This window comes from Engystomops pustulosus, chromosome 3 (genome assembly GCF_040894005.1).
Source record: "Engystomops pustulosus chromosome 3, aEngPut4.maternal, whole genome shotgun sequence".
NCBI lineage: Eukaryota > Metazoa > Chordata > Amphibia > Anura > Leptodactylidae > Engystomops > Engystomops pustulosus.
The window spans coordinates 202,706,156-202,729,210 of NC_092413.1; the positions used below are offsets into that span (position 1 = coordinate 202,706,156).

The 23,055-nt window shown below is 43.2% G+C and overlaps 1 long non-coding RNA gene across 1 annotated transcript; it reads right to left on the reverse strand.

Moving 5' to 3' along the window:
- Positions 1-2,303: 2,303 nt before the first annotated feature.
- Positions 2,304-7,182, reverse strand: LOC140120701 (uncharacterized). Its single transcript, XR_011853957.1, has 3 exons — positions 7,052-7,182; positions 3,033-3,196; positions 2,304-2,545 (listed from the first exon to the last, which is right to left on the reverse strand). It is a non-coding gene; the product is annotated as an uncharacterized lncRNA (long non-coding RNA).
- Between the last annotated feature and the right edge of the window lie 15,873 nt (positions 7,183-23,055).

Below are 23,055 nucleotides of genomic sequence, written 5' to 3' on the forward strand. Positions count from 1 at the left end.
TTCACGCCCCACTGGCATGAAGGTGGCGGAGATGGCTAAATTGTTGCAAGTGCTAGCAATACTAGCATTTTCAATTATATTTAAACAATTCAGCTGCACCAGTTAAGAAAAAATCGGGTGCTCAACCTTCAGGTTTGTTAAATCCTTTCACATATAAAAATCAAAAGATGGTGGCACTCCAATATATATATATTTATTCAATTGAACGTTACCCGTGTGAAGATAATTTCACATAAACGTAACCACATTGTCCCTTAGGAATGAAATAGTCGTCCTTGGATACGACCAATGCCGCATTCACCCAGCTGTAGCCAGCCATGCATTATTGAGCTTTGCCCAACCATCTGGATTTAGCGGCAATAACCACAGGAAGGCTTCAGGAGATGGAGTAACTCCCAGCCATTCAATTTTCAAAAGTAATATGTTTCTCTGCACATTGACACCTGCAGCGGTGGCCGTTTCCAAGGACAGCTGTTCTCCATTTCTTAGCGACCATATGACTACATTTATGGGAAATATCTTCACACAGGTACATTTTTTCAATAACATCCAATTGATGTAATGTACATAGATGGGAGATAAATTAAATAAAATGTAAATGTCAAGATGTGAGTTCATTTAGTTCATTGTTGTGTTTTACTCATTAACTGTATGATTTAAGATGGGATACAATTGTGTAGGCCCCGAGGTTCCCCCTGTTTCATAGAGTGCTCGTGAGTTACCATCAGCTAAGCACTCTCAATAACAGGAGCTCATGTTCTTGGAATCACTTCCATAGATTACATACATTATTGCTTTGAACTATAGAGCTAAATATGGATGGAAATGCCAGGATCATAAATATTACATCTGACTTGGTTTTTATGAGCTCAGAAACACAGAACACTTTGTTAATTTTATTACTTTTGTAAAGACAAATTGTTCTGGTTAAGAACTCCTGGTGCTGTAGGGTTTAACTATGGAACATAGGACATGGTCATTTAAAGGGATTGGACACTTTACCTCATGTGTTTTGTAATATGTGTGAGGGTGTGGGGGCAGGATATTAGGTAATTTACCAATATACATCTAGTAATAGTTCTACTCCACTTTCTTCATATGTAAAGTGAAGCCTCCTGTCTTTTACCTCATCAGCCAGAGATAAAATGGCCGGAGATGGAGGGTCATGTGATCTCTATCTGTCCATGAACAATCACCCTTCCAGGACCTTAAACTTATATTCATGAATACTATTTTAAGGTCCTGGCAGGGTGATTGCTCATGGACAGTCAGACATCACATGACCCTCCATCTGCCGCTATTTTATGGACAGGAATCTCTGGCTGATGAGGTAAAAGACAGGAGGCTTCACTTTACATATAAAGAAAGCGGAGCAGAACTATTACTAGATGTATATTGGTCAATTGCCTAATATCCTGCCCCACACACATTACAAAAACAGGAGGTACAGCGGACAACCCCTTAAAGCAGATATATAGCTAAGATACATATGTGTAGGAGCAGCCTCCACACTGCACTTGCTTGTATCTTACAAACGTAAACTAATATATGGAACTGAATTTGGCATTTCAGGAACCTGTAGTAAAGTTTGTCCTGCTAATTTACTACAGGCAGTCCCCGGGTTACATACAAGATAGGGTCTGGAGGTTTGTTCTTAAGTTGAATTTGTATGTAAGTCGAAACTGTATATTTTATAATGGAAGTTCTAGACAATTTTTTTTCTTTGGCCCCAGTGACAATTGGAGTTTCAAAATTTTTGGTGTAATTGGACCAAGAATTATCAATAAAGCTTCATTACAGACACCTTACAGCTGATTATTGCAGTCTGGGACTATAGTAAAGCATCCAGAGAGCTTCACCAGAGGTCACAGTGGGCAGGGGGGTCCGTCTGTAACTATGGGTTGTCTGTAAGTCGGGTGTCCTTAAGTAGGGGACCGCCTGTACTCTGTTTCATATTACATGGAATTCTTTCGTAGAATACTCTGGAATATTTTCAAATTGTATTGTCATCCTGAGAGAGCCAATATAATTTAAAGCAAATGAAAGCGGTAAAATGTAACATCAGATACAGAGAAGCTGCACGAGACCGCTATGTGTGCATTATTCGGAGATATGTAAGGTACAAATCTGCCCCAGTACAAGAGTACTAATAATCACGCTGCAGATTGTGCACAAAGAAGACAGCATTGCAGTTGCAGTTTTCTATCTCGGCTTACATCTGGATCCATTACCATTACCAGGCTTTATTTGGTGTCTTTACTGACATTCTCATCAAATTTGTGTATCACTTTTTGACGTCCCCTACATGTGTCTTTAAAAATTATTTAATGTGATTTTCTTTAAAAGGTTGTTCAGAAAAAAAAGAGTAGTTGTATTATAAAAACGTAATGACTATGTTCTCTCCGTGTTTGTGTGGGTTTCCTCTGGGTCCTCTGGTTTCCTCCCACACTCCAAAACATACTGGTAGGTTGATTCGATTGTGAGCCCCATTGGGGACATGGACTGATGTGACAAGCTCTGTGCAGCGCTGCGTAATCTGTGTGCACTGTATTAATAAAATAATAATTATTATTATTACATTACATATACTTATTGAAATGGATATATTGGTATATGGTAAAATATGAGGGATTGGTATATACATTAGGGATACATACAGTATTAACATACCATATTCATACATATATACAACCTACACACATACAGAAAGTATATACACACCATATATACTCACATACCGCATATACACACATACATACAGTGCCTTATACACGCATACAGTGTATATACACACACATACATACATCACGTATAGCATACATACAGTACCATGAACAGATACACATCATATATACACGCACATAAACCATATATACACCATATACACACATACAGCTTATATTTATCACATATATAAACACCCATATAGAGCATATAAACACACATATGCACACACACATAAAGAGCATATACACATAACACCTACACAACCATACATTTATACACATATACACACATATGTATATACTCACTGTCAGGCAGTCATCTTATCCTGGGGCCCGGTAGCTTCTGACCACATGGAGGAAGTAGACAGCAGGAAGTAGAGATGTGAGCTTCCTGGTCCTGTCGTTCCTGGTCCTGTTGTTCCTGGTCCTGTCCTTCTTCTGTTCCTTCCCCCTACACTGCCGGCCCAGCTCTATACAGCAGAATATGTTAACTGTGCAGCATTATGGCCTATATTTACTAAGCAGCCTGTGCTAGTATTCTGATGTAGACATATGCAATCTGCTTGCACATTTATTTATGTAGTTTGTGCACCAGTATTGTGTTGTGGATGTGCTATGTGCGCCGCAAAACAATACCGCGCACTTAAAGGGGCGTTCCAGTGCGTATTTGCACTAGCCATCACATTTATGTCGGCAAGTCAAACATAATTGTGGCACAAACCCGTTAAACAGAAGAAAAATGGCGCAATCAGTTTAAGCCTTTTGGAAAACCGTGCATTCTCATTAATCCAGTGTTAGTGAGGCAAACTGCATGTAGTTATTAAATGTGGCTCAATATGTACAGTATATAATGGTGCACATACTCCGTTCTTTAGTGTTGCAGATCGGTTGGCCGGGCCCTCTGACACTGCAGGCCCCACAGCAGCTGCTTTGGATGCTACCCCTGTAGTTACGCCCTTGGTGTTGGAGAACAATGCATTTTATTTGGAGGTCAATGGGGGTCATTTACTAAGGGCCCAAATCACTTTTTTTCGTCGGGTTTCCCGAATCTTTCCGATTTGCGCTGAATTGCCCCGGGTTTTTGGTGCACGCTATCGGATTGTGGCGCAACGGCGGAAATGGGGGGACGACGAATTCTGAAAAACCGCGGAATTAAAAAAAAAAAAAAGGGTTGCTTGACACGTGCTTACCTGCACCCAGCAACAGATGGTGAACTCCAGCGGACTTCAGCACAGCAGCGACACCTGGTGGACATCGGGCGCACTACCTTAGTGAATCGCCGGAAGACCCGAATCCTCGTTGGAGAACGCGCCGCTGGATCACGACAGGACCGGGTAAGTAAATCTGCCCCAATGTGTTACAATGAAGAACCATTATAATGGTCCTGCTAACAGCAAGCCCTGGCAGCATAAAAACAACAGTTCTACATAACTACATGCAAGACAGTAGTGAAAGCTAAAATAATAATAACTTTTTCTTGCATTTTCAAAGTTTCAAAAATCCCCGTAATGGAAATTGAAATAAAAAATAATCTAGTTTCTCTAATACATATTTGTCTTCCTGATTTTACATTGGTTAATACTTCAAGAGCAGTAAAATCCAGCGGAGCCTCCTATAAGATAACTCTTCTACACCGATAGCTGTGTCTTCCATTGCAGATAACATAATTACATTGACATTTTCAGGTCATCCCCATATATAGCGGGAGGAAGTTCTTCTCTGGTATGTATACGACCGCGCTGGGCTTCAGGGGGCCTATTTATTGCCGCATATATACATTTTTGCTTTGAGGCATTGTGATTTGTCACAATATGAATTACACAGCTGCCTTATCCAGTTTACACAGTGACCATTATGTGAAATTGTGAAGACTATTCTCTGCATGTCAGAGAGCAGTGATTCAGCGCTCTACAGATTATGGACTCGTCTTCCAATATGTCTGTATGGCTATACAAGCCTGGATCTGTAGATCTATTATCTATCTATCCCCAGCAGGGCAGCTGGTACTATCATGTGCTGTCCAAAACATTGCTGCCTAAAATAGGCTGTAGGCTCCACAGCATAAATGGACCTCATCACCAGCTATAAAGAAATTTAAATAGGAGCGTTATGATAGCCTGAGACACTGGGGCAGATTTAGTTACCCAGTGCAGTGAGTTCCCCGAAAGTGCATTGTCCGACGATCATGTACTGTGCCGCGATTCACTAAGATTGTGCGCCCGATATCCTGCATGTGTCGCTTCCCCGCTCAGTCCGCCGGAGTTCATCTTCTTCTTCCTGGTGCATGTAAGTGCATTGGATGCAACACAATTTGAAGTTAAATCCCGCGCTCGGATCATCAGGCGGCGCGCCCCCCGAATTCTGTCGCATGAAAGCCAGCGCAGCTGCGCCAAAATCCTGTTAAATACCTGTCAAAGCTGCGCGAATCCCGAAAACGGCAAACAGTCTGACGAAAGTGAGGTCCACAATCCTTAGATGAGGTCGTGTGAACGGAGCCAAAGTAAATTGTCTTTCCTTGTGGAAATGTTAAAGTTTTTAATCGAGATTTCTCCGATTTCTGCCATTTGCTCCAACATTTCACTCTCACCCTAAGGCTACATTTACACGACCGTGCAGGGGACGTATTTACGGCCACAAGCGTACGGCCGCACATACGTCCCCATAGACGGCAATAGGTGCACAGAGCGATACTGTGCCGCACACATGTGGCACCGTACCGCTCCGTACACAGGGAAAAGAACATTTCCTATTTCTCCCCATGTGCACAGTCATGCTCCACACATCTCTATTGAGAGGAAAGGGGTCACCCCTCCGCACTGGACGTATGGACACTCGGCTTTGGCCGGGGGGTGGGGGGTGGCATATGTCCGTGTGAATGTAGCCTAAGATCCGTAAGGCTGTAAGTAGGGAGTTTTAATAAAAGATAGGAAGAGTTTTTTGGTCATCATTTACAGCCAGTCTGGTTGCGGTTTTCAGCCACATGGATAAGTAGAGCATGATCCCCCTGCCTTTGGAAATTTGAAAATCATATCGGCCGCATAGAATATTGAAATTTGGGTAAAAAAATAGCCACTTTCGATAAGGGGTGACATTTAGACATTAGTGGCTGTGTGTTGGGTTATTTTGAGGGCGCACCAAATCTAAACTGTTATACAAGGCGTACACTGACTACTTTACACTATATCAAATTGCCATACCTCCGGTGTTGTCCTATTGATAGATATGATAAAATATTTTTAAAAATATGAAGGGTGTACTCACTTTCGTGAGTAATGGATATTGACATGCCACCATATCTACCTACAGGGATGAAACTAGAACATTGTGGTGTGAACATCTACCAGCCACCACACCATACAGTTATCCCTGTATGAAAATCTATTTAGTGCCTAAACCTGACTCAAAGTATGTGTGAATCCAAAGGGAAAAATCCAGCACCCAGGCAAAAATTATAGAAATAAAATCTCTCCTTAGTCGTAGCCTAAAAACACTGTGGGGCACATTTACTAAGGGTCCGAATCGCATTTTTCTCCGAATTTTACCATTTTTTCTCTGAATTTTACCTTTTTGCGCCGAATTGCCCCGGTTTTTTGGCGCACGCGATCGGATTGTGTCGCATCGGCGCAGGCTTGCATGTGAAAAACGGGGGGCGTGGTTTTCCGACGAATTCGGAAAAAACGCTTGTCACACGCTTACATGCAACAGGAATAGGATGGTGTACTCCGACGGACCTCGGTGCAGCAGCGACACCTGGTGGACATCGGGCGCACGACCTTAGTGAATCACCGGAAGACCCGAATGCTCATCGGAGAACGTGCCGCTGGATCGCGACAGGACCGGGTAAGTAAATGAACCCCTGTGTCTATTTAGTGCCTAAACCTGACTCAAAGTATAATGCACTCCAAGGAAAGGGGAATTGTTGGATGTTTGATGCCGCAGCTGGATAATTCATCTCAGATCAAGCAGGTAGAGGATCAATAAAAACTTTTATTTTCTCGAATTCTTAAAAAGCTTTTTTCACACTTGCTCATACATAAAAGAAAGGAAAAACAATGGATTGGAATCATAGGAACAACTATGAACCAAGCGCTTCATCTGGTTTACCTTGTGCCTCTCTTTCTGTAGCTCCGCACGTTATGCCCCCCTTTCTGTAGCCCCCGCCTCAGCAGCTACCGCTTCTTTTAATTGAAAGATTTTGAATATTGTCATAAATAGTATAGAAAACTCACATAGAAAAACAAAACAATTACAAAATAACCCCCCCCCCTTCATCCCACCCAACACTAGTGAGCTATACATGTGGCTGGACCACATCATGAGCTTACCTGAGTTCTCTAAGGAATTCTCTACTTTAAGCAAATCATTTATATTGTTTGTGTAATGAAAAGTTATAGTTGTCTAGATCTCTGCTTGCTGTCATATAGCAGGTAGCTTCATTGTTTACTTCCTGTGGATAGAAATTTGCCCGTGGTCATGTGATGTCACACAGGTGCACAAGCCGTTATATCCCTGGTCATGTGATGTCACACAGGTGCTCAGGGCCCCACTTTGTCTAAAAGTGGCCCTGGTTATATAATACAGGGGGTCCCGTACTTAAGAACACCCGACTTACAGTCGACCCCTAGTTACAAACGGCCCTCTGGTAGTTGGTAATTTCCTGTACTTAAGCCCTAGGCTACAATGATTGGCTATAACAGTTATCACAGGTGTCTGTAATGAAGATTTAGTGTTAATCGTGGTTCTTCTGACAACCCAACATTTTTAAAATCCAATTGTCACAGAGACCAAAAAAATTTTTGTCTGGGGTTACAATTATAAAATATACAGTTCTGACTTACATACAAATTCAACTTAAGAACAAACCTACAGAACTGATCTTGTACGTAACCCGGGGACTGCCTGTATATTATTGCTCTGAATACTGTATGTGTATTATATATATATAAAATGGAGAATCAGCAGCACAGTCCTTAGTGTTTGTAGTGAAATTGGGTGCTATCCCGACTCTCACCAGATAGAGTCCAATGGATATAAAATAAAGAAAAACGGCAGCACTCCAAAATTTGTGAAAAAAACGTGGTGTTTTATTCCACCTCCCGCAACGTTTCGGCTGTGTTCAGCCTTTGTCAAGCAATGTGTGTCTGGTTACATACAGGTATATATGGTCACAAAGTGATGACATCATACACAAGGTAAACAATGAAAGTGCACTTAATTCGTGCTCATCAACACATGTTATAGTGATTGTACAACAGTGTAATCATAAGTACAATGATAGGGATCATACATTACTAAGATCAAGTGAAACTGTGTTACAAGATCCATTTTAAATATATATAATGTGAAATCTCACCTGTGTGGGAGTCTCCTCTGTGAAAATCAAAACAGGCGCTCGTCGCGTCTAAACTATGCGACTGGGCATGTCCGTGACGTATAATGGAGAGCAGATCAGATGTGCGCATGTCGCGCATGCGCAGAATGACTAAAAGTTACTATCCGCGCCATATTAAGCAAGGGTACTGCGATCTAATTCGCTAGGTACCGGCACATGCGTGGATCACCTGCAAATGTCCACGGTCGCCATCTCAGGTAAGGGAAAGCAGTATAATCGGAGGATCTATTGCCAGTAGCAGAATAAGGTACAATCTGATGTATATAACAGACCAGAGCCTAAGGTAAATAGTGCCTTGGGATATCCCTACTTGGGCACATAAGAAAGTAACAACCCGACCCCAAAATATGGGCTAAAAAGGCTATGTCAATAAGACCATGTCCCAAAATAATGTGGGTATTGAGGAAAAGAGATTTGCACTGTACCGTAATGAAAATATACGTATTCTCACCACAGGTGCTGTGCTATCTCGCCCACTAGAGGACAGATGAGAATAAAGCCCTAGAGGTCGGGATGTACTAAAGATGCGAAGCATATAGCCTCAAATATCCAAAAGGCCGAGGTCAGAAATACTATAATGTTGTAAGATGCAACTAAGGAAGAATTCTGCAAAAATCAATGATTCATATCACCCCAAAACCTAAGTTATATGATCTGCTACTCCATTATATATGTCACAAAAAACGCAAAAGGTATATGATGAAAATCATTTATTGATTACATACAAAAATAAATGGTAGATGTCAAAGGAGAAATCCACATGTGGTGTCCAACATAATGTGAAGGTACAGTGATGTGCAAGTGGGATACGTGATCTAGAAAAAAAGAAAGAAAACATGATTAGAAACATATGGTAAAGACACCATAACCTAAACCGAGGATCACAGAAGGCAAAAATGTAAGCGGCATAGTACGGCAAACCAATCACTTCAAAAAATTCCACTTGTCTTAAAGTCCACATTAAGACCGTTGGGTTTTAATGTGTTTAGTTTGAAAATCCATTCCAACTCTCGTCTTTTTAACAGTTTCATCCTATCCCCTCCTCTCCTCAGGGGCGGGATCCTGTCAATAAGACGAAATCTGAGTTGTCCCTCTCTGTGTTTACATTCATAAAAATGTTTGGGGACAGGGAGGTCTTTTCTGCCGGCCCTAATAGTGTAGCGATGTTGGTTGATACGGGTCTTAAAATCGAGGGTGGTTTCCCCGATATACCACAAATTACAAGGGCATTGCAATAAATAAATTACATGATCGGAGTCGCATGTGAGGTAATGTTTAATCTCATATGTGACATTGGACACTGGATGAGTGAATCTGTCACCCTTAAGCATCATTGTACAATTAATGCAATGTCTACAAGGGAAACTGCCCATCTTCTGGGGGGCAAGGAAGGTTTGTCTAGTTTGCTTCTTAGGGCCTATATCGGCTTTCACCAGTTTATCTCTAAGGCTGGGCGTGCGTCTATAGGACAGGAGCGGTGGGGCATTAAATTCAGGGATCTTCGGAAAGGCATCTGACAAGATGTGCCAATTTTTGGAAATGATTTTACCTATCTCGCTGCTCATCTGTGTGTAGGTAGACACAAAAGGTATCAGGAAGATATCATCTATGTATCTCTATACATAGATGATAGTGGTGGAAGTGGTGGCGATACATAGATGATATCTTCCTGATATGGAAGGGGACATTGGATGAACTCCTCCTTTTTCAAAATTTCCTCAATGGGGTGGATGAAAATGTACAGTTCACTCTTGTATGGTCCAGAGAGACGATACAGTTCTTGGACGTACAAGTAGTCCTGAAGGAGAAAACTCTACAGACAGATCTTTATGTGAAACCGACAGATAAGAACAACTTATTACACTTCAGTAGCAACCACCCTAAAAAGATGGTAAGGTCCCTCCCGTACAGCCAATTCCTTAGGGTGCGCCGGATAGTCTCACTTGAGTCCAATCTTCAGAAAAATTTTGATGAACTTGCTACTAAGTTCAGGGATCGGGGCTACCCAACACCACTCATAGTGGAACACAAAGACAGGGTTTCGGACATGACGAGAAGGGAACTTTTAGAACCTAAACCCAGACATAGGGAACTCAAACGGGTACCTTTTGTGTCTACCTACACACAGATGAGCAGCGAGATAGGTAAAATCATTTCCAAAAATTGGCACATCTTGTCAGATGCCTTTCCGAAGATCCCTGAATTTAATGCCCCACCGCTCCTGTCCTATAGACGCACGCCCAGCCTTAGAGATAAACTGGTGAAAGCCGATATAGGCCCTAAGAAGCAAACTAGACAAACCTTCCTTGCCCCCCAGAAGATGGGCAGTTTCCCTTGTAGACATTGCATTAATTGTACAATGATGCTTAAGGGTGACAGATTCACTCATCCAGTGTCCAATGTCACATATGAGATTAAACATTACCTCACATGCGACTCCGATCATGTAATTTATTTATTGCAATGCCCTTGTAATTTGTGGTATATCGGGGAAACCACCCTCGATTTTAAGACCCGTATCAACCAACATCGCTACACTATTAGGGCCGGCAGAAAAGACCTCCCTGTCCCCAAACATTTTTATGAATGTAAACACAGAGAGGGACAACTCAGATTTCGTCTTATTGACAGGATCCCGCCCCTGAGGAGAGGAGGGGATAGGATGAAACTGTTAAAAAGACGAGAGTTGGAATGGATTTTCAAACTAAACACATTAAAACCCAACGGTCTTAATGTGGACTTTAAGACAAGTGGAATTTTTTGAAGTGATTGGTTTGCCGTACTATGCCGCTTACATTTTTGCCTTCTGTGATCCTCGGTTTAGGTTATGGTGTCTTTACCATATGTTTCTAATCATGTTTTCTTTCTTTTTTTCTAGATCACGTATCCCACTTGCACATCACTGTACCTTCACATTATGTTGGACACCACATGTGGATTTCTCCTTTGACATCTACCATTTATTTTTGTATGTAATCAATAAATGATTTTCATCATATACCTTTTGCGTTTTTTGTGACATATATAATGGAGTAGCAGATCATATAACTTAGGTTTTGGGGTGATATGAATCATTGATTTTTGCAGAATTCTTCCTTAGTTGCATCTTACAACATTATAGTATTTCTGACCTCGGCCTTTTGGATATTTGAGGCTATATGCTTCGCATCTTTAGTACATCCCGACCTCTAGGGCTTTATTCTCATCTGTCCTCTAGTGGGCGAGATAGCACAGCACCTGTGGTGAGAATACGTATATTTTCATTACGGTACAGTGCAAATCTCTTTTCCTCAATACCCACATTATTTTGGGACATGGTCTTATTGACATAGCCTTTTTAGCCCATATTTTGGGGTCGGGTTGTTACTTTCTTATGTGCCCAAGTAGGGATATCCCAAGGCACTATTTACCTTAGGCTCTGGTCTGTTATATACATCAGATTGTACCTTATTCTGCTACTGGCAATAGATCCTCCGATTATACTGCTTTCCCTTACCTGAGATGGCGACCGTGGACATTTGCAGGTGATCCACGCATGTGCCGGTACCTAGCGAATTAGATCGCAGTACCCTTGCTTAATATGGCGCGGATAGTAACTTTTAGTCATTCTGCGCATGCGCGACATGCGCACATCTGATCTGCTCTCCATTATACGTCACGGACATGCCCAGTCGCATAGTTTAGACGCGACGAGCGCCTGTTTTGATTTTCACAGAGGAGACTCCCACACAGGTGAGATTTCACATTATATATATTTAAAATGGATCTTGTAACACAGTTTCACTTGATCTTAGTAATGTATGATCCCTATCATTGTACTTATGATTACAGTGTTGTACAATCACTATAACATGTGTTGATGAGCACAAATTAAGTGCACTTTCATTGTTTACCTTGTGTATGATGTCATCACTTTGTGACCATATATACCTGTATGTAACCAGACACACATTGCTTGACAAAGGCTGAACACAGCCGAAACGTTGCGGGAGGTGGAATAAAACACCACGTTTTTTTCACAAATTTTGGAGTGCTGCCGTTTTTCTTTATTATATATATATATATATATATATATATATATATATATATATATGTCTGTATTCAGTACACTTATTACATTAGTGTGAGTATATATATAATATACTCTCGTTACTAGATGGGGTTTATGGCGCTTTCGGTGTCGGCGCAGCGCAGAGGTTAACGTTATAATGTATTTCCCACAATGCGGCTCTTTGTTGTGTTCTTAACTACAGATCACAGTGTGAGTCGGAGGTGCGCATTATGGTGTGAGGACACAGAGGAGAGGCTGGTGGGCTGGAGGCATTTATGCAGAAAGATCGCACGCCGCAGCCTTCCCTCCATTGTTCGCTTTTTCACAGTTGCCATGGAAACAAGAGCAGCTGCTAGATTATAGGGCTGGCGAAGCTGCAGTTTCACAGGCAGCGCAATCTTCTTGTGTGTCCAGTGCATGTGATCTGCCAGCTAATCACCCTCCTGCTGCCGCCGGTGTCACACCAGACTGTGCCGGATAATGTTTACTAACATTGCCCACATGGCTCCCTTTTTATAAAGCTTTGCCCAAAATATGTCAGTACAAGTGGATTGCCAGGCAGTTCGCCAACCTGTCTAGTAAAAAAAAAAAAAAAACACAGAAAAAAAAAAATCAGGCACAAGAAAAAAAACAACCATCCTCTTTGATTTTCTTTTTTCCTGTAGTGATTTGTTACAAAGGTCCACATCAAGTATACTGGGGTTGTAAAAGATATACCGTATTTTTCGGATTATAAGGCGCACCATCAATAAATGCCTGCTAAAACATCTAGGTTCATATATAAGGCACACCGGTTATAAGGTGCACCTGATTATAAGGATGAATGACCAGCAGGTGGCAGACCTGTGCACAGTTCAAGGCAGCTGTTGTCTGTCAGTACGGTTCAGATATAAGGCGCACTGGACTATAAGGCGCACCTGATTATAAGAATGAATGACCAGCAGGTGGCAGACATGTGCACAGTTCAAGGCAGTTGTTGTCTGTAAGAACAGTTCAGATATAAGGCGCACCTGATTATAAGGATGAATGACCAGCAGGTGGCAGACCTGTGCACAGTTCAAGGCAGCTGTTGTCTGTAAGAATGGTTCAGATATAAGGCGCACCTGATTATAACGCGCACCCTATTATAAGGATGAATGACCAGCAGGTGACAGACCTGGACACAGTACAAGGCAGCTGTTGTCTGTAAGTACGGTTCATATATAAGGCGCACTGGATTATAAGGCGCACCTTTGATTTCTGAGAAAATCAAAGGATTTTTGGTGCGCCGAAAAATACGGTACAACAATAAATAATTACTAGAACCTATACTGAATTTATTATATTTTGATTTTGGTTTGTTCACATCTTGTTCTCAAGATCTTTGCTTGCTTTCGTACACGGGAAGGGAGTCTATCAGTAATCTTGACTATACAAAGCTGCAGACAGTGCAAGGTATTGGCCCTGAAGATTTGTGTAATTGTAGCATATTTCTGTGTAGTAAGTAGCAGCAGGACTGTGAAAAGTGAATTTTAAATTCTGGTCCTGGAAGTGCTTCTTATCAGCCTGAAGACGTTTCTGCTCTTTGCAATAAACTGTTCCACAGCCCCTCCCCTCTGACTACAATAAGTATCCAACCAAAATCCCAATACAGCAGGGGAGCAGCATAGCGCAGAGAGCACAAAGCTCTTCAGGTTGCAGAGCTGCAAATCTGGATTATTTACCAAAAATAACACACAATTGGAAGAACAGGGGGTCGTAATGTCTCTGTAGTGTCCCATACATAACTGCCCTGTAAGTTGGCATTTTCATTGAATTTAATAGGTAGCAGGCCCTTTGGCATTTGAAAAGCTAAAGAAACTAAAAAAGGGGTTGTCCAAAATGTTAGCACTACTGAACTATCCTTAGAAAAGGTTTTATATATTAGAAGCGTCAAGGTCCTAGCAACCCCATTGTTCAACTCAATTGCTCTGGAGGTCTGGTTACTACAGCTCATTCCCATTTCAGTGGTCAGGACTACATTGCAGTACCATTCACTGCCACTACCACTGGTCGGAGCTGTGCATACTAGAGTGCTGTGGTTCCATCAATAAGCTGATCGACTGGATAAATACCACCACTCAGCAATATTATTACCTTTTTTTAAGGAGAAGGGTGGTGGCACACGTGGCTTTTTGAACCGTTTTTAAGCAGTCCGTTAAAAAATGCATGCATTTTAAAAACGCATCCGTTTTTTGACCGTATTTTCCCGTTTTCTAATTATCTTAATTAAGATAATTGGGAAAAACGGTAAAAAACTGATGCATTTTCAAAAAACGCATGCTTTTTTTTCGGACTGCTTAAAAAGGCCTAAAAATGGGTTCAAAACGCCTCATGTCATATTTAAAAAGTTTTCAATGAACGCCATTGATTTATTGATTCTGAAATATACCTGTCAGCATTTCCTAGCCTAGGTTTCTCTACTCATCCCCCAAATCCCTTACTTCCTTCTTTTCCTTAATCATTTCCATTTTGAAGCACCCACATTTGTTGTGCTAGGTGTCGCAGTAGATTTGGTGCCCAGTCAGTGGGCTGCGGCTTTGAGGTCTTGAGTTCAACTTAAAGGGGCTAATTTTTCAGGCCATGCACTCTAGGTGTCAAAAAGGTGCAATGTATGATTTTCCATGTGTTTTGGGGCTTTTTGTGTAAAATTGGATAATATGATGATAATAAGATTAGAGTTGTTCGGACCCCGACTTTAGAGTTCTTAGTTTGGCAGTTCCGCCGAACCCAGACATGTTGCTTAAAGACACCTGGTATACACACCTGACCAATCAAAGCCATGCCTACTTGCGCTGCCGCCCATCAAGATGTCTGATGTTAGTTAGGTAGAGCTACCAAGCGGTGGATGCCAAACCTAAATTTTGTGTGTGCTCATCTCTAACTAGGAAATTGGTGTAAACTCCAAGTCACTTTTGTTTAAAGGACATCTACCATCAGTTTTCCTGAACTATTCGCCTCAAGGGCTCAATGTGTTGCGATTGTGAAATTATAGAGCTATAAAAATTATTCTAAACAGTCTGGGGCGCTCTGGCTGCGTAACCGGAGCTCCCCTGAGTGCCTTGGCTTATAATTTATTCACTTCCCAGTACGATACAAGTCCCGCCTTGTAAGGTGGGACTTGTATGGGGGAGTGAATAAATTATAATCCAAGGCAGACTGCACCCCAGACTGATTACCATAATTTTTTAAACTCTATATTGCTGCAAAGGTGACATAAAGAGTTATAATAAAAGAAGTCCTGAGGAGCGTAGTTTTCTTCCTTAGGAATCTTTGTCAAGGTTTATAACTTTGCTTGTTGGTTTTGGCACAGTTTTGAACTAAAACATGGGATGGTTTTAATTTCCTCAGCTGTTGGTAATTGTCCCAAATTTAAAAAAAAAATAGGTCAATTGTGTTAAATTTGGCACAATTTCTGAAAGGTTGTCTAGTAAAAACTCGCACAAGACCAGCACACTGACAGCCTGAAGATACAATTACTGAAATCGGCACTATGAAAGGCCAGTATCCAAAGAAAAAATCTAGATATTGTTGCATCTGAAAACATCTGAACTAAAAAAGCTAAAACTGTTTATTTAGGCTACATGGTAAAAGCAATAAAGGAAAATAAACCACAATTCAGTGACTGTGATCATCTTCTTATATATGTTATCCATGGTCTCCTTCCTTCTAGAAGCAACTTTTACCATTATGCTAATGAGCCAGAAGGACTCTGGGGGTGTTAACAGAGCTCTTCCATGCTGTAGCATGTAGCAGGCTTTTACTCTGTTTACCCTCCACTCTGCTAACTCAGCATTTCCCCCTCTCTCTACTTCTGTAATCTCACCCAGTGGGAAGGTAGAAGTGCTTTTGCACATCGTAACAGCCAGTACAGTACGTACACTGTTACCCCAACTAGGAGAGGCTGGGCCCCATAGCAGACTTCTGAAAGGACACCCTTAAAAAATTGACATATATACACACATACTGCATAAACATACATACAGTATATAGACACCACATATACATACACCATATGCAGCATATACACATTACATATGCACACACATATTGCGCATATACACACCATATACACGCATACAGCAAATACACACATACATACAATACCATGTACAGACATAGAGCAGATACGCTACTGCTGGGGCCCCCTGACACTGTTGTGCTATGGCTGCTACCCCTGTAGTTGCGCCCCTTGTGTACTGCTGTGCAATTTGTTTCAGTGTTTCAGAAATCTAGTTTGAAATGAGCATTGCATTGTCTCAAGGGGACAAATTGGGACAAAATAGAGACATTTCCATAAACTGAGAGGCAGAAATAATAAGTCATAGTTTAACTTTTGTTAAATCTATGCAAAAAATGTCTCTATGACAAGGAAACAGCGACGCTGATGATTTGTTCATCTTCAACGTGGTCCAAGTTTCCTTAAAGGGCACCTACCACCATGATTCTACCTATAAAGGTAGAACGGGTGGTAGGGGGATGTATGGGACGTGAAGATAGCCCTTTTTAGAGCTAATCCTCACGTCCCCGCTATCTTTTTAAAATTTTTATTGCCCTAATATGTAACTTTTGTAAAGCGGTGACTGGGGCGTGGAATAGTCGGAGCTGAGGCTACACGTTACGGCTACTCCACGCCCCAGTAGCCTCTTTGCTCCTCCTACCCTAAGATATTTGGCGCGCAACTCCTCGTAGCTCCACGCCTTCATCCGAAAAGCTGGAGTTCTGCGGATGCGCAGTAGCTCCGGCCTCAGAGCTGTGGCTGCAGGTCTGCGTTCTGCGCATGTAGAACGCCGGCTTCTCAGACGAGAGCTCGCAGCTACAGGGAGCTGGGCGCCGAAGATCTCAGGGTAGGAGGAGCAAAGAGGCTACTGGGGTGTGGAGAAGCCGCAACGTGTAGCCTGATGTCCGACTACTCCACGCCCCAGTAGCCGCTTTACAAAATTTACATATTAGGGCAATTTCAAAAAAATAGTGGGGACGTGAGGATTAGCTCTAAAAAGGGGCTATCCTCCCATACATGTCCCATACATCCCACACGTCCCATACATGCACCTACCACCCGTTCTACCTTTATAGGTAGAATTGTGGTGGTAGGTTCCCTTTAAGAATAAATATTTTCCTCTATTTTGTGGGGGGTAAAGGGCTTTCCGTGTCCTTCTTCTGTCCATTGGCGCTTTGTGCAATTAGTGCATCCAGGGATATTTACATGAAAATGGGATCATGCGGCTCACCCAAGAATAAGGATTGTATGTGGTAAACATGTCCGGGCATAACACATGTGCACAAAGCTTTAGCGCCGGCCTGGCAGATGTTGTGCCTCTTGGCAATGGCGGGAAGAAGGGGGTCAGGGGATAATCTGTGTGACAGTCACATTTTTCTTCAAGGGAGCGTGACATTCTTGCAGAATACGTGAAGATCACACACAATGTGAACTAGTGTCTTGTTCTGCTGGGGACGAGGTTATGAAAAGAAGGAGGTTTCCTGTGATGTTTTTCTTTAATATCTTAAGAAATCCATCGAGGTGTAATGAGTTAGCAGCTGCATCTGCTCTGCACCTTGACACCATCAGATTTACATACAGATGTAGCTGGACTTGTCTTGTAACTTAATTTATCATTTGACAAGTTCATGCCAGCCGACTAATGTTTTGTTAGGATTGTAGGTCCTCTATGTTCAGCAGATGTCTACTTTTACCTTGTATAATATGCTGGTGGATTGAAACATTATTCATACTATGAGCTGAGACTTCATGATATGGTCCTTACAGGTCCTTTACAGTCATCAGGTATCAGGTAGCAAACCTCTGGAAAGAGAGGACTCTTCCGTGGGTATACTCCTGCAGGGGATGGTTTCGGCCTTTCTTCCAGGAATGGGAGACAGGAGGGCAAATGAAGGATCTTCGTACACCGCATGGGCACCTTCCGGCTTACGCTACCCCGGTTCTGAAGGTGATTGGGGTCTGGGAATGTGGGAGATCAGGACCATGTCGAGGAAAATCCTTGACAAAAGGGTTCTGTTGACCCATTTCCAGAAGCCTCTGGCCCTCAGGGATTGCACAAGTCGGGATCTGGGGGTGGGTTTAGGTCTTTTGAAGGATCCCCTTGAAGTTTTGGGACGTGACTTGGCGCTGCTTCCATGGAAAGCTGTGTGTGAGGGACAATCTGAAGTGTAGGAGCTCTGAGGAAAGGGGTTGTCCCCGGGAGGAGTGCGGTGGCCTGCTGGAGAGCATGGACCACTTCCTGCTTCAGTGCCCCTTTAACACAGAGGTGTACAACCGGGTGCGCTCTTCCATCCATTGGCCCGGGTTGGCCGGTCTCTCCTACGCGGAGGGGGCCTATGGAGCATTCAGAGGCCTGGGTGGCCGGGACCGCTGCACGTTATTCCTAGTTAGCCTAGTGGTCAGGTACCACACGTGGAACGCACGGTGCTTAGTTTCGACGCAGAGTAAAATCCTCCCGGTGGATGAGGTGGTTAGGAACATTCTGGGTGACCTGGTGAAGGTGCGCTCTCTGGAGTATGAGAGGCTGGGCACGGGGAGGGCCTCTCTCCTTTGGAGGGGGTTCTCCTTTAGTGTCCCTTAGTCTGTCATCTCCTCTCCTGGTGTTGGGCTGATGCTGCACAATAGATTTTTGTTTTGTGTTCTGGGCATGTAGTGATGTTGGGCTTGCAAGCGCCGAACCTGGGCTTTATGTGGTTTTGATTGATGTTGTTCAGATTTTATTTGTATTCTGTTTTTCTTTATGTTATGTTGTAAATACTGTATATATTGTATATAGTGGGGTTTGGGACACAGTGTTAGGTTGGGAGGGGGGTGATGGTGGTGGGAGGGGGGTGATGGTGATGGGACTTATGAACTGACCTTGGACACTGGTCTGGACTACTTAACGCAAACTTTGGACGTTAGACCAGTGTCTGGGGGGAAGGGGAGGGTGTGGGCGAGGGATTTAGTTTAGTGTAGTGTTGTTTGTTATTATATATTTAAAAAAAAAAAAAAAGAAAAGGTGTGGGATGTGATCTGTGTGGGGTGGTTTGTTATTAGAGGGTGTGGGGTGGGTTTATGTATATTTATGGTCATTTATGTTTATTTGTGGGTGTGGCTTGTCTTATTGTTTATTGGTTTGGTTTAGGTTGTGATAATCAGTTGGGTGGGGGTTGTGGTATTTGGTGTTTATTCATTTCGGTGTATTTTAAGTTATTGTTTTTGCTAGGTATGAATAAGGCTGGACCAGCAGGTAAGATATTGTATATATTTTGTATATATTGTATATTATGTTTGGTTTGTATTGTTATGTTTTTTTTACTTTTATATAAAATAAAAGATCTACAGTCATCAGGTATCAATACAAAAAGTATTTACAGAATTTCACTGACTCAAGGACCTGCGAATCCACACGTGTGATCACGAGTCCTGCACACTTACGCACAACAGCATTCACAAGCTTGGGACAGCCCATTACATACTTTAGGTTCTATTTAACACCTTAGCGCTCCGCGCCGTAGCTGTACTGCGCAGCTTCCGACGATTAGCGCTCAGCGCAGTACAGCTACGGCGCGAGCGCATAGGATTTTAGAATTGTCACCACGTCTCGCGACGTGGTGACATCGGGACGAGAATTGGGTGACAGAGGCAGGAGGAGTTCCTGTCTCCGTCACCCGACCAATCAAATCGGTCCCGCCCGCCGATCGCCGTGATTGGCCAGTCAAACCTGACTGGCCAATTACAGCGATTTTGGGCTGAAAAACGTGCTTTTAGCCCTTTCCTCTTCCTCCAGCGGCACCATTTTGGTTTGGTATCGCTGGAGAGAGGAAAGAGCGTTACTGTGTGCACCAAAATACACTTTTACACTATAAATAGTGTTCTGATCCTTATCTGATCCCTATTGTTCCCTACAAATTCCCATCCTATCTGTTTTTTCCTGTGTCCTGTGTGTTCCCTGTGTGATCGCCTTGTGTGATCCCACGTGTCTTCCGTTTTTCCCTGTCTGTCCCTTCTGAACCCAAACGCACTTTTCAGTGCGCTGTGTTAGCGTTGTTCTGCACTGGACGCACTTTTCAGTGCGCCGTGTGAATAGCGCTGCACAGAATCTTTAGCAGTCTTAGCGGTAGTTAGTTTGTCTTAGGGCAAGCTAGGTGCATTTGTAGCGCCTTTTTGCGCGGTGCACATAGGTTTTTTTTCGGTGCCTGGTAATATTTTTTTCCAGAGCGCCCGTACGTAGCTACTTTTTGTGTGTGCCATCTGTGCGGCTGGTCCGTGTGGTTTGGTGTGCATTCTCTTTTTTTTTGTGTGCTATCTGTGCGGCTTGTCCGTGTAGTTTAGTGCGCATTATTTTTTTTGTGTGCTATCTGTGCGGCTTGTCCGTGTAGTTTAGTGCGCATTATTTTTTGTGTGCCATCTGTGCGGCTTGTCCGTGTGGTTTGGTGTGCATTCTCTTTTTTTTTTTGTGTGCTATCTGTGCGGCTTGTCCGTGTAGTTTAGTGCACATTATTTTTTGTGTGCCATCTGTGCGGCTTGTCCGTGTGGTTTGGTGTGCATTCTCTTTTTTTTTTTGTGTGCTATCTGTGCGGCTTGTCCGTGTAGTTTAGTGCACATTATTTTTTGTGTGCCATCTGTGCGGCTGGTCCGTGTGGTTTGGTGTGCATTCTCTTTTTTTTTTTGTGTGCTATCTGTGCGGCTTGTCCGTGTAGTTTAGTGCGCATTATTTTTTGTGTGCCATCTGTGCGGCTTGTCCGTGTGGTTTGGTGTGCATTCTCTTTTTTTTTTTGTGTGCTATCTGTGCGGCTTGTCCGTGTAGTTTAGTGCACATTATTTTTTTTGTGTGCTATCTGTGCGGCTTGTCCGTGTAGTTTAGTGCGCATTATTTTTTGTGTGCCATCTGTGCGGCTTGTCCGTGTGGTTTGGTGTGCATTCTCTTTTTTTTTTTGTGTGCTATCTGTGCGGCTTGTCCGTGTAGTTTAGTGCACATTATTTTTTGTGTGTGCCATCTGTGCGGCTTGTCCGTGTAGTTTGGTGTGCATTATATTTTTTTTTTTTTGTGTGCCTGCTAGACGGTTTATCCGTGTAGTTTGGTGCACATTATCTAATTTTTCTAGTTCTCTATTTTTTTTGTGTGCAATGTCTCAGAAGACGTACACCGTGTTGGAGGCATATAACATGCTTGCCTCTGACACCGAGTCAGCTAGTGGGGATGATGGTCCCTTTTACTTATCATCATCCTCCTGCTCATCTTCTAGTGACCTGGAAGGACCCCCAAGAAGGCGCCGTAGGGTTCCAGGGACTTCTGCAGGAGAAGTGCCTGGGACTTCTGCAGGAGAAGTGCCTGGGACTTCTGCAGGAGAAGTGCCTGGGACTTCTGCAGGAGAAGTGCCTGGGACTTCTGCAGGAGAAGTGCCTGGGACTTCTGCAGGAGAAGTTTCTGGGACTTCTGCAGGAGAAGCGTCTGGGGCTTCCACTGACCCCACATGGGTAGCCCCAGATAATTATACCCCTCAGGTCCCTGACTTTACGGGCCATCCTGGAATTAACTTTGACACGACAGGGCTCAGAGCTGTGGACTTTTTTAAGTTTTTTTTTGATGAGGCGCTGCTGAATATTATTATATTTCAGACAAATCTCTACGCTGCACAACATATTGCCCAAAACCCCACGTCCTTTTATGCACAACCCTACAGGTGGACCCCTGTCACTGCAGCAGAGATGCACAAGTATTGGGGCATAATACTCCTTATGGGGATAGTAAAGAAGCCTTCAATCAGGGACTACTGGAGCACAGACATACTGTACCACACCCCCATGTTCCGCATGGCAATGAGCAGGATGCGCTTTGAAGCCATCCATAAGTTTTTGCACTACACTGACAACACACAGTGCCCACCCAGAGGTGACCCCAGTTATGATCGGTTATTTAAGGTCAGGCCCATATTAGATCATTTTAGTGCCAAGTTTGCCCAGGCATATACTCCCGCCAAACATGTGAGCATAGACGAGTCCCTGGTACAATTCAAAGGGAGACTTCAATTCCGCCAGTACCTGCCCAATAAGAGGGCAAGGTATGGTGTGAAGATGTATAAGCTGTGCGAAAGTTCATCAGGGTACACATACAAGTTCAGGGTATATGAAGGGAAGGACTCCACTATAGTGCCCCCAGAATGCCCCCCCTTCCTGGGTGTTACAGGGAAGATAGTGTGGGATTTAGTGCACCCACTGCTGGACCAGGGCTACCACATCTACCTGGACAATTTCTACACCAGCACCACCCTGTTCAAGTGCCTCACTTCCAGAAATACTGCGGCATGCGGCACTGTACGCAGAAATCAGAGAGGTCTCCCTAAGTCGCTGCTTGGGCAAAAACTTAAAAGGCACGAAAGCAGGGCACTATGCAGCGACTCTGTACTGTGTGTTAAGTACAAGGACAAGAGAGAAGTCCTTGTATTAACCACAATACATGAGCACACCACCACCCCTGTCCCAGTACGAGGTGCCAGTGCAGAAGCCCCCAAGCCAGACTGTATTTTAGATTATAATAAATACATGGGAGGGGTGGACTTGTCTGACCAGGTGCTTCAGCCGTACAATGCCATGCGGAAGTCGAGGGTGTGGTACAAGAAGCTGGCCGTGCACATCATGCAGATGGCATTGTATAATGCTTATGTGCTGCATCGATATGCCGGCCAGAGGGGAACTTTCCTGGAATTTCAAGAGGTGGTAATAAAGTACTTTCTTTTTGGAGACCAGGAAGGGGAGAGTGCTAGCACATCTGGAAGTGAGGCCACATCACGTATTGTACCAGGGCAGCACTTTCCAGGAGTAGTTCCCCAATCAGCCAGCAAGGGAAGGTCACAAAAGAGGTGCAGGGTGTGCTCCAAAAATG